The 12,848-nt window shown below is 38.9% G+C and overlaps 1 long non-coding RNA gene across 1 annotated transcript in view; it reads left to right on the forward strand.

Moving 5' to 3' along the window:
- Positions 1-5,639, forward strand: part of LOC141350338 (uncharacterized) — a 35,798-nt gene extending 30,159 nt beyond the window's left edge. The window contains exons 2-3 of the long non-coding RNA XR_012358440.1: positions 2,248-2,373; positions 2,541-5,639. This is a non-coding gene — a long non-coding RNA (uncharacterized lncRNA). The remainder of the gene's footprint in view (positions 1-2,247; positions 2,374-2,540) is intronic.
- The last annotated feature ends 7,209 nt before the right edge of the window (positions 5,640-12,848 follow it).

Here is a 12,848-nt window from a genome sequence, read left to right on the forward strand (position 1 = left end):
GGTGGTGTTAGGGGAGGGGCATACTTATCCTTAAGATAAGCTTTTGCCATTTTTTGGGAGTACAATTCATGGCCCCAATGGTATCATACATACTAAAAACGTACTTATATCAGGGCTAGTTAACTGTGGTCCTGAAGGGCCAGTGTCCTACAGTTTTGTATGTCAGAGTAGTATGTCCAAATTACCCAGATGACCTACTTCTTCCAGCAAGATCCTGAAATGTTCATTAGATGGAAACTTTACTATCCTGTGAGCCACTGGGAGAGAAGTTATCCAACAAAGAAGAAGAAATGTCTGAAAGGGGTAACACAGCTCTATTCAAATGAAGAGTTTGGTTTCAAAACGCAATAAATCCATTTTGACTAATTTGGGTAAAAATGTATTTTCTATACCAAGAAAGTGACAAGATGAAAAACACTATTTTCTGTTACAAACTTTCACATAGCATCTTTTAGGTTATAATAATATTACAAATTCAAATTCATAATTTGATTTTCAAAGATTTACTATAAAAACTGATTATTTTTTCCGCAAAATACAATAAATGCATGACAATTTTTTTTTCAAAATGCTATAAATTTATTGAATCAAATGTATAAATCTGCATTTATATTTGCCATGTTATATTTATTTAGTTGACTAGTGGTATACACTGATTAAACTTGAATGGCATTTATCAAAACACTTACTTTGACATATTAAAAACACTGTCATTGCTGCCGTCATCCTTGGGACGTCGTCGCTGAACTTTTTTGACAGCGATAAGCTGTAAAATGTTTTGGTTCTGCTTGATTTTCGTTGACTTTGAGGAAATAATGGAACGTTTTTCATAAAATCCTCTGGGGTCAATGTGTTAGCATGACAGAAGCTTAATGCTGTTGTGTGAGAACAAGCAACAGCCAGCATTTTTTCTTCACCCGAGTGCCTCTCGCGTAAATTATTCGATTTTGATGGCTTACGTTTTTTCCCCGCCACAGAAAACCACCACAGGTTTATCAATGCCATCAAAAATAAGATTTTGTTTTTGTTTGTTTGTTGATCACGAAGTACAAAGTAGATGAAGGAAAAAAATTCTGTGTGTATTCGAAGCACTGCCATTATTGTTTACAATGCGTGGAATGGTGCGCTGTGATTTATTGAGCGGATTTATTGCATTCTGCAGAGAAGAAGGACTGGCGTTTGTCACGGTTTGGAAAAAAGAAAGAAAAGATGACAGAATAGCACGGTAAAATGAAGAATTTACTTTTTAATACTGACCAGATACAATACTGATTTTGGAGGTAACTATTTTTTTAAATGCCATTTATCGTGTTTTGGAACCAAACTCTTCAAATGCAAATACATATATTAAACAGCTGTCCCTTAAATTTGTTAAATTGCACTTGTTTAACGTCATTTCAGTTAGCAACTAACTAGTTGTTATGACAACGTACTGTTTTAAAACTCGATGACTGTCACAGTACACTGTAAAAAAATTCCGTAGAAATTACAACGTTGTTGCAGCTGGTTTACGGTAATTTACCGTAGATTCACATCTATGTTATTTAATGGCAAGAGTTTGTTCAAAGTTAAATAAATTCCAAACATCAACAAGTCCTGATCTTTACAGAATAAAACTAGACAATAACAGCCTCATGCAAAGCACTCTGGGAACCAGAAATCATCATCAACCTTTTTCTGTTTTTTGCTTCAGATTTTGTTTCCCAGAATGCTTTGCCAGATGCTGCTTTCCTAGTTCTACTCTGTAAAGACAAAGACTTGTAAATGTTTAATGTTCATTTAACTTTGAACAAAATGTTGCCAGCAAATAACACAAATTCAAATCTATGGTAAGTTAACGGCAACCCAGCTGCAATTTCTACGGAATTTTTTTACATTGTATGCGATTTCAGATGCAGGGGTAAACTTCGATTACTTTGATCTTTGATTGAGCTTTTACAGGTGAGTGGGTTTTGGGTTGGTGCTAAACTTTTCAGGACAGCGGCCCCTTCAGCAGTGGATTTCACTTGCATTGACTTAAATTCTGCATTTTGATTTCATTAGGTCTTCAGTGGGATGCTATTGAGATTACAGACTATATTATTAGATGACCAGGGTAAATTAAACTCTCCATAAACACGATGTAAATGATCCACTGCTACGCCATATCATTTTGTATGACATTATTTTGTGACATATTTTTGTTACAGGACTACATTAAGAAGTCATGCTCTCTTCATCTCTCTCTTTCTCTCTCTCTCTCCGCAGGGGGCCTATGGCTGTCTTACAAGGCACCAATCTCTGTCGAGAATTGATTTTCATCATCCCGCCACACCAGAAGGCTCAGGTCACATCCCGGCCTGCCCGAGCAAGATAACAGTAAATAAAGTGATAGTAAGTCATCTGGAAATTAACAAGAATAATTGTGATATAGCTTTAAATTGGCTTTAGGAAAGCATTAGTTAGTCTTTATCCTCCTTTTTACGTAGAGTGATTTTGTTTGTCTACATACTTCTAAGCATATAATTTCTCTCTCTCTCTTTCTCTCTCTCTCTCTAAAGGCATTCCATCTGATTATGAGTACTTTGCAATCTGCGACAGTTTGATTGATGCTTCACCTCCATGAGCAGAATTTTGAGCAGCACCTCCTTGAAGCAGCCCGTTATGTGTCTGCAAGCTGGTAACCTTGAATTTATGTTTCCACGGCAACAGAGCTGGTCATGCATTATGGATTATCATTGAAATTCTACACCACCTACCTAACATAATAATGGGGACTTGAGACTTAATCAAATCAGTCAATCCGTGCGGATGCTTGTGCCTTTATATATAAGTGATCGTTATATCATTCTGTATGATTGATATTTAAATGTATATGTTTACTTGTGTTTGTCTTACAGTATGTGTAAACATACACACACTGATAGTCTTTCCATAAAATACAAAGATGAGACGGCAGCTGGTAAAACATTTCCAAGCTGCTCAGCTTGTCTATGTGTGAGAATCTAAATCTGAGGTGTTAAACCTGTTTCTACTTTGGACGGGCCGCCCACAGTTCTTTCGCTGACCATCTGACTGCCGGATTTAGAAACTCTGGTTAGCTGGTTTTATGCAACCTCACATAGTGAGATTTCTTTCAACAGTCCACCTGGAAAACAAAGTCACGTTTGGACGGAGTTGAATACAACTGAGGAGCTCAGATGCAAAAGCCTCTAAACGCCACCTCTGTCAAAAATGAGAAAATGATATCGAATACATTAACTGATTAACTCGTATTATACGTTCATCAAATACTTTTGCTTTAAATCCGCTTAATCCCGTCCTCATTTAAAGCAACACTAAAGAGTTTTTGCTCTTTGCTGCCCCTACAGGTTGGAAGTGGAATTGTCCATTACCACTGTCGTAAATAATTTAGCCTACTGTAGGTCTGCCGTAAAGGCAAGTTTTTGTAGTTTTCACTCGAACTACAGGACCACGACCCAACGGTTGGAAACTTCTTTAGTGCGGTTTTGGCCGATAGAAGGCTGCAAAGCGAATGTGAAAGTGCCGTTCTCCCTGTTTCGAGTGGATGAACGACTGAAACTTTTTTGGAAACGTTATTTTAAGGTACAAAAACTCTTTAGTGTTGCTTTAAGGTCATTAAAGTCCTTTTCACACAGAAATTACGGAAAATACACGGAAAATGCTTCCAGGATTTGTCCGGGATCGTTAGATTTTTGGGTTATTCACACTACTGATGATTTTTTGCAATCTGTGTGTGAATTTACACACATACCGTAAAAATCCCGTAAAGACACGTGCCGTATTTAAACTCCTGCAAGTTTGCTAATTTTCCGTGTTTTCTTGAGAGAAAAATGCATGTGCATTTTAGTTGGAGAGCACCAATGGTCTGATTCACGATTTTACATTTCTTTGGTGTGTAGGTGTGTATAAGTACATGTTATTGATATGCAAAAGGTACAAACCCCAAAGTAAGCGATGATGTGAATTATCGTCTCCAACGTAAATCTCTTTTCTTGGACTACAACAAACACACGGATTGTAGGCAACAGTTTACTTCCTGGGATTGGTGATGTAGACAAGACGGACATTATCATAATTCCTCTCGCTCAGAAGCCTCCCTGCCAATTTTATGGAATTTTTTGGGGATCGAAGTGGTGTGTGAATGAGGTTTTGGAAATACTGCGTTGTTTGCATAATCCATTAAAAGTCTGAAGAATACATGTCAGACGCACTTGGGTGGTTTTGAGCTCTTCAACTGTTTTAACAACTGACAAGTTAAATCCTCATGCCATCATCATACTTGTACCTCAACACTCGAAAAACACAAATACACAGTTAACATCCACCAAACATGAACAAATTACTGTGATTTTCACCCTGTTTGTCTTTGCCGCAGAAGATTATAGAGTACCTAAACTACCAGAGAGTTCCCGTTAAACTGCCAGAGACGCTGAGTCACACACTTCACATGAGGGTCAATGAGGCCATGAAATATAAATGCAGTTTTAAACATCCTGGTCCGATCGCTCAATCCTCACATCAAAGCTGTAATTACTTTAGAGTACTGTATCGAGTAACGTATACAGCAGGCTTGATCTTCCTCTGCTAGGCCGAAATTAACACTTTGAATCAATGTGCAGAAAAGCAGCGCTGTCTCGTCGTGAAGGTTGCAGTATTGTTCTGTCACAGTATTGACTATAAATCAAGCGGGAGGTTCATTACGAAGACATGGAGACAAAAGACGGAGGTGTTATGACTTCATAATTATGAACCAGAGGGCAACTGACAGCGCAGGGTGACGTAACCCCATGAAACCAAAGCCGTGCAGTGATTTATAGCACATGTACGAAAGCGCAAGAAAGATTTACGTAGGACGTGCATAGACGGACGGCTACAGCTCCATTCCCCAACACAAATCTTTAATTAATTTCTGTATTCGTATATAAAATAGCTTTTGTTTTTGATAGTGTAAATGAGGTGTAAACTGGCCCTACCGCCCTTTTAACATTCGCCTAATGTAACTGGTTAATGACTAATACAATATTAATGTGCAAAGACAATGTGAAAGATAATGACTAAATTGTGACAGTTGAGGTGGGAGGGAAGCGAGTGGGACTTTGATGCCTGATTAAGCAACTGTATCAGCTGCTGTCTCTCGCCTGTCAAGAAACACTCTCATAAATTTCATTATAAACACAGTGTGGGTAGATAAGGCCAGATCTGCTGTAAGAGCCAGAAAACATTCTGGTGTGAGATCAAAGATGTTTTTCTAATTAACTGTAAACTTTTGCCTCTCTATCGCCATCTCTGTTTTAAACATAAAATTGCAGGTTACTTCTGGGGGTACAACACTTACATATATTGGGGTAGTCGTGGCCAACTTGTTAGAGAGTCAGGCTTGTAACCTGAGAGTTGCTGGTTCGAGTCTCATAGAGACAGAGCGCAGCGCGTCATAACCTGAAAACCACGCCCACCGGGGGGAAAACAAACCAACCGTCTCCACTGACTTTGTATTGCGAGAGGCTGCCTCCTTGTCATTTCTGGCTTATAACAAAAAACAGAATAATGCCTAAAAGCTGCTGTGTGACAATATGTACAGCTAACAAGGCAAAAAACCCAGAAATAAGTTTTTATAAGCTGTCGAGCCGCAAAACTCAGCCTTTAACTCTTTCGCCGCCATTGACGAGATATCTCGTCAATTAAGAGAAAACGCTTCCCCGCCAATGACGAGATTTTCCGTCTTTCCGCAATACCGCTATTATCCATCAGGTGGCGCACTTCCGCAACTTATACAACCCGGAAGTAGCGCCTCACGTGAAAGAGAAAGAACTATGTGTATGTTTTTAAAAGATCGCTCTGCATCTGATCTCTATCAAAAGTCCTTCGCAAAAATTGAATTATCTCTGCTTTTTGCTCAAAATTGGGTGTTTTTGAAGAAACCTACACATGTTTGACAGGTGATTACAAGAGAACTAATGAAGGTAGGATGAAACGTTTTTTTTTTTTTGAAAGCAGAGGGTCTGTTCTTTCATCTGATATATTGTTTGTTTGTATATTTAAAGAAGTTTTTTTTTAAAAAACGCTGGCGGGGAAAGAGTTAAGGAGAAAAAAGTGTATCGTACACTAATATGAGTACTATGAAAAGTTGCCTGTTTCCACTTTTGTGTCTTTAAATGCTCGTTTTTTGGGGTCGACAGCTTATAAAAACGTATTTACAGTTTAAACTTAAAAACAGAATGATAGCTGCTGTGTGACAAGGTGTACAGCTAACTAGCCAAAAAACCCAGAAATACGTTTTTGTAAGCTGTCAACTTCAAAAAACGAGCGTTTAAAGACACAAAAGTGGAAACAGGCAACTTTTCATAGTACTCCTATAAGTAGAACTGCGTCCACTAGGGGGAAACGTAGTCGGCGATCCACTTTTTTCTCCTTAATGGCTGGGTTTTATGGCTCGACAGCTTATAAAAACTTATTTCTGGGTTTTTTGGCTTGTTGTACATATTGTCACACAGCAGCTTTTAGGCATCATTCTGTTTTTTGTTATAAGCCAGAAATGACAAGGAGGCGGCCTCTCGCAATACAAAGTTAATGGAGACGGTTGGATTGTCGTCCCCCCCGGTGGGCGTGTTTTTCAAATTTGCATAACTGTGCTCTGTCTCTATGGCCGGCAGGTTGTGTGACTGGTTGTGACTTGCCTATGAGCAAGGCACCTGTTCCCCATTGCTCCCTGTGCGCTGCAGTGATAGCTACTGATTTTAGGATTCAAAAAGGAAATGTATTGGACTAAAAATGGGTCAGACTGGACCGTTTTGCTTGTTTTAGAAAAAAATTTGGCACTTGTCAGCTGATCACGCTATGAGAGCAGTTGGTCAATAAGCCAAACCAGGTGAACACCAGTTTTGCCATGATGGGAGACCAGCTAAAACCAGCATACAAGCTTAGGCTGTTTATTTTTTCTACTCAAACTTCACTTTCAGTGTAACCTGCAATTTACTTCCTTAAAAATGAACCTGGCATTACCATTATAAAGATACCTCCCAGCATCTGTGTTGAAAAAGCATTTTAAACCACGCATACTCTTCTGACTTTTCATCCAATTGTCAGAAACACACAGCGAGCTAGAGCGATGAAAAGCAGCGATTCGCGTATTCCGTCAAATACTGGGTGCTGTGCAAATTAAAAATTGCTTGGTCAAATGAGCTGCTCTGTCTGACTGAGGGCTACACAATTGGTGGTGACAGGTCCCGAGCAGAACGTGTCAGAGCGGTAATGGCGCTAAGGTAACCAGATGGCTGGTGATGGATTTGGCTGTCTGAATCTATTCGTACAGCCCAAGCGCGCTAACTACACGTTGGACTGCTGCATATTCCCCCATAATTAGCTGCACATTTCTTCTTGGCTTCTACATGACATCCAGAAAAACACAGTGCCTCGGCGCTGATAGAATATTTTGGAGGTGCAAATTAAGGTTCTGACATATCATCTCTGAGATGGGGAAAAGACGCAATGGCGCGGCGAAATGCTTTTAAACAGAAAGGTTCTTATTTACATACTGTGCGTACACAGCAAAATAAAAAAATACAAGTCAACACAACGTTTGTCGAAAAGAAAATTGAAAATTCCATCGCCATCGTTTGCGAGTCTTGAACAAATGAGAGCGGTATTCACATTCCTATAAGATTAAAGAACATTTCAGGTGAAAGCATGTGTTTTTTTGAAAGCATTTGGTGGCTGGCTGTTTTTATACATGTATGCCACACATAGAGTTTTTAATTATTTGTTCATTCTATTATTTTATGGATTATTTTATTGTATTATTTTATTTATTCTACTAATTTATTATTAATTTATTCAATTATTTTATGGATTATTTTATTATTCATTTATTCAATTATTTTATTTTATCTCATGTTTCTCCTGAGAAATCTCACATATGTCTCTATTAGAGATAAAGAAGAGATCTTAACAATGTCACAAAGATCAGATTTATAATGTCTGCAGTAAATTATGAACATTTCTAATCTAAAATATATTAAACTAGATTATCTTATACATTCATTTTATACCTCCAGACTTTTATGGGAGGTTTCCCAGGCAGGTCTTATCCTACCCCCAGACTAAAATGCATGTTTGTGCTGCCTTAGTTTAAAACCATCTTACCCCGACATATCTTAAAGGGATAGTTCACCCAAAAATGAAAATAATGTCATTAATGACTCACCCTCATGTCGTTTCAAACTCGGAAGACCTCCGTTCATCTTCAGAACACAGTTTAAGATGTTTTATATTTAGTCAGAGAGCTTTGTAGCTTTGCAGTGATGCGTATGACGCAGCTGACGTGTTACCTGGTGCGCCCCAGCTGTTTTTTTGTGTGTCCGAGGTTTGTCTGAGCTGAGACGGATGCTATAAGTTTGAAAAAACAACAACTTTGCAAACATGTCTGAGGATAACACGTCAGCCACGTCACTGCAGTCACATGACTCGTGCGCGCGGTTCACAACAGAACCGGAAGAGAACACAATCCTGAATAAAGTCATAATTTTTGTTATTTTTGGACCAAAATGTATTTTCGATGCTTCAACGCATTCTAACTGACCCACTGATGTCACATGGACTACTTTGATGATGTTTTTATTACCTTTCTGGACATGGACAGTATACCGTACATAGATTCTCAATGGAGGGTCAGAAAGCTCTCAGACTAAAAATAAAACATCTTAAACTGTGTTACGAAGATGAACGGAGGTTTTACGAGTTTGGAACGATATGAGGGTGAGTCATTAATTACATTATTTTCATTTTTGGGTGAACTAACCCTTTAACATATATTAGTGCCATTGTTTTGTCTTAAGATGCGCACCAGTATTGTTTTTTGTAGGGTTTGTTTGTAAAAACTGTCCTAATTTAACTAACGCCTAGTCCTGAATTAATCTAAACCCTGTCTGAGAAACTGCCCCTTAATGTATTATATCATTAATATCTATTTCACCTAAACAATTTAAGAAAAAACATCTGATACAATGTTGCTCAAATAAGCTTAACTAAAACTCAACTGACAACCAAATCTCCTGAGCAATAAAGTGTAATCTTTAAGCAATAAAATTTTCCTCTGGGCTGGTGTAATGACCCACTGCTTTACATAATGTGCAAAAACTCAACTGCTTCCTATATAAGAATCAAATACGAAATCTAATCCGAAATTGTAAGTGAACACTGCATAAAATGACGCTGGTGGTATATCCCTACAAATCCCTCTCTGAATCTACACAATCATATAGGGTTCAGAGACAGCAGCTTCTAAGCTAGAAAAATCTCAGTGCAGAGATCCATACAGGGTTGTTTATCTGCTCCTCAGGGATGGTTAGAGACATTCAATGACAGCCACAGATCTCCATCTCTCCCTACATCTCCCTGCTGGCAATGGGAAGGGGGTCAGGGGTGAAAGGAGAGGGGGGCTGGTCACACATTCATGCACTGATATTCTGCTTGTCTGGCTATGGGGTGATTGATGGCCGTAGGTTTGAGGCCTGAGATTTTCTCCAGCCATGGATCAAGCACCTTGAGAACGTGTGTATAGAAATGGATAAAGCCAAGCGGCTAAATCTAGCGCATGTGAAAGGAGATCTTTTGCTGACGAAAAAGCATTAGCACAGTCATCGGACCAGACAAAGCATCTCTTAATGCTTAGGGGAGCAACAATAGTGAAGAAATCTCTGCAAAATCGCTAAAAAAATGACCACACATTCACAAAAATCGCCTTAGCTTTAGGTTATTCGTTGGCACTGTTGGTGTTATTGTATCGATTGAATTTGTGAAAACTAAAGGGTTTGTGTATTACGTGTTTAAACATTGAGTGCCATCACCAACTACTGGCCTAGCATGCATAATACAGCATTTTTGTCATTTTCACGGATGCATGTAAATAGGAATTAATATCCCAATATTTCGTTTAATAGCACAATGTAGCTCAACATATCACACTAGCGAGATTCTTGCCGATACACAGCCTTAATGTTTGCAAAGTTTTGCATGTAGACAACAACAATGTCAAAAAACTAGGGCTGTGTATCGGCAAGAATCGCGCGATACGATACAGTGGTTGCTGTGCGATATGTTGAACTGCTTGGCCCTCTGATGATATATCGGGATATTTCCTATTTATGGAACATAATAGGATATGACTTTAAAAAAGCTGTCATTGAGTGCATTTAAATTCTTTTTTTATGCCGGTTATGCTTAATAAACTGATAACGTGTGCGATGTGGAAATGTGTAAGATGGTTTTCTTAATCGGGGAAAGCCCATAAACAGCGTAAGCAAGAACTGATTGGCACAGGTTGACTGTACTATAGGCGGTGACATCACTGTCTGCGAGAAGCCTGACAAATTTCCATCCAACTCCCGTTTTTGCTTAGTTTGTATGTAAACACACTCATTGAGAACACCAGTGGCGTCCGGTGAATTCTTTTTTTGAGGGCGCACGATGCGAAGTTCGTCACAACATGTATGTAGTCCGTCATGTGTGTGGTTCGTAATTTCAAAATATGTGTTCGACACCTCGAGTGATCCTATGTGCATCACATGTCTTGTCAAAATAAGTGCCTGCTGCAGATGCGTCTAAAGGGTTTATGATAAAAAAGACGCTCGCGTTTGCCAGATACTCACATAATCTCATGCGTATTCAGAGTTTACTTTTAAGGTAGTGTCTTGCATGTATTTTGTGAACGTGAGCGTCTCTTTTATCATAAACGGTTTTGACGCGTGTGCAACAGGCACTTATCTTGATAAAACACGTGATGCACATGGTTCACATGACGCAACAAACACATATATTTTAAAAACACGAACAACACACATGAATCTGTTCCCTTAAACTCACATTTTGATGATCCTATAGGGTGTCATGCATGGTTGATGGTGTTGATGGCATTAGTCAGTATAGTTTTTCTATGAGCAGTAGTCATGTGACCCGACCCCTTCCATCTGAAGGGTCTCATGGGAAAACATGGGTACATGTGCCGATAGCCTCCGCTTGTGGGAACAGCCCATCTCCATCCCGCTGGGGCCCTATAATCTCTCATGCAAAAACACAGTTGGATGTTTAGTGTTGCTTGGGTGCTGTAATAATATTGCAGGTTTGTTCTTCTGTGTATGAAAGCACTTTATTTATCAGACACAACAGAAAATCTGCAACATATGTATTCTGTAAGGGCTGCTATAGGTACAGCTCCTAAATTCACTACACAAGGGGTGTGAACTGCTGTATTTAACAGTTTTTTTATAGTGGTGATTTGGCAACATATTTTGCAATGCAAATGACTTTACTTGTATTCACCTACTGTACATAAAAATCCAGGTGGATCCTGTTGGATGATCCATGATGTAACTCACCAGACTCAATCCCATAGCTATCAAGGGAATAGTGGATTTTTATATAGCAACTTGAGAACTACAAATGTGAAAGTAATGCTACTTCACAACTATGATTTAAAGAGCCCCAGTACAGTAGAGTTCAAAGCAGTCTGTATTTCAGAAGGATAATTTACTATGTATGAGTGTATTTTGGCACTGATCTATTTGTTGAACACGATGTTCCCATTATTTATGCAACCGTTCCAAACACAGTGCACTGGCAGTGTTGAAAATGCCCTGGCATCACAGGCCTTCATTAATCGGTCACATCAAACCCACAGAGAACTAAAAATACATCCTCAGCATGTCACGGCAGATGAGAAGCCAAATGGAAGCACTTAATCATAGAAAAGTTTTTTTGGACCGTTTCGTGACTGTGAATATTGCTTTTTCTGTCCATACAACCAGCGTGGTCAGAAAACATTTGTTTTAATTAGGCAGTAATTTGTGACACAGTAACAAGATTACTGCCATTTCCCCCTAAAACCCCTGCTTATTTAGATCATATTAAAGCAGTGTATTATAAATGAGTAAAATCCACACTGTGCATGATTCTATTAAAATCTACGTCGACCCTCAAAATAATGCTGGGTTGTTTTTTAACCCATGTGTGAGTAAAATATGAACAAACCCAACCTTTGGGTTGAAACAATGTAGCATTTTATGTGTAAACAACCCAGCACATATTAATTTAAACCCAATTTGTTTATATTTTACCCAAACAAGGTTTAAACAACCCAACACTTTGTCTTACAGTCCAAATCGATACACAGAGTCAACAGTTTAAGATATGGTTGTAACATCAAACCAATAACAGTTTTGTTTTAAAATACAAATTACATCATTGCCTGATATCACAAAGCCCACATAAGAGCTTATTCAGTATATTTTCACGCATAATTCTATCTATGTAAGGCAGCTGGTGGACCCTGCCTTCACTTAGCCCCGGCTCTGTTCGGCTCTGGCCCGCCTGTGAGGAGCTAAGCTGTGCAGACCGCGTGTATCTGTTGTGTGACAGGAGCCTGGCACAGAGATGACTCAGTTGGCAGACACAGTTGGCATGGCAGTGGCACAATCCCCACTTGGCTGTCTGTTATTGTCTGTGTGCCAACTCGGAGTTGTACCCCAGAGATGCCCAGGGGAGGCAATTGTCTCAGAGCTTACTTCACATCTAATGGAGACACATCACCAACAGCCATCTTTCTGACGGGAATGAGTTTTATCATTCAGAGATCAGGGAGGTACTCTTAGGCGGGTAAATTTGATGCAAAGTGATTTGCCACAGTGTGCAAACCAAACGTTACTCAAATACAGTAGATTATTTAATGTAGATACAGTAATTCTGAGATTATATAAAGTGGCATTAAAAAGCATAATGAAGTTAGGGCACAAATGCCTGAATAAAGGCTTTAAACAACAAATATCAAAGAAAGTTAGCATAAGCTAAAACATTAC

Source organism: Misgurnus anguillicaudatus, chromosome 18 (genome assembly GCF_027580225.2).
Source record: "Misgurnus anguillicaudatus chromosome 18, ASM2758022v2, whole genome shotgun sequence".
NCBI lineage: Eukaryota > Metazoa > Chordata > Actinopteri > Cypriniformes > Cobitidae > Misgurnus > Misgurnus anguillicaudatus.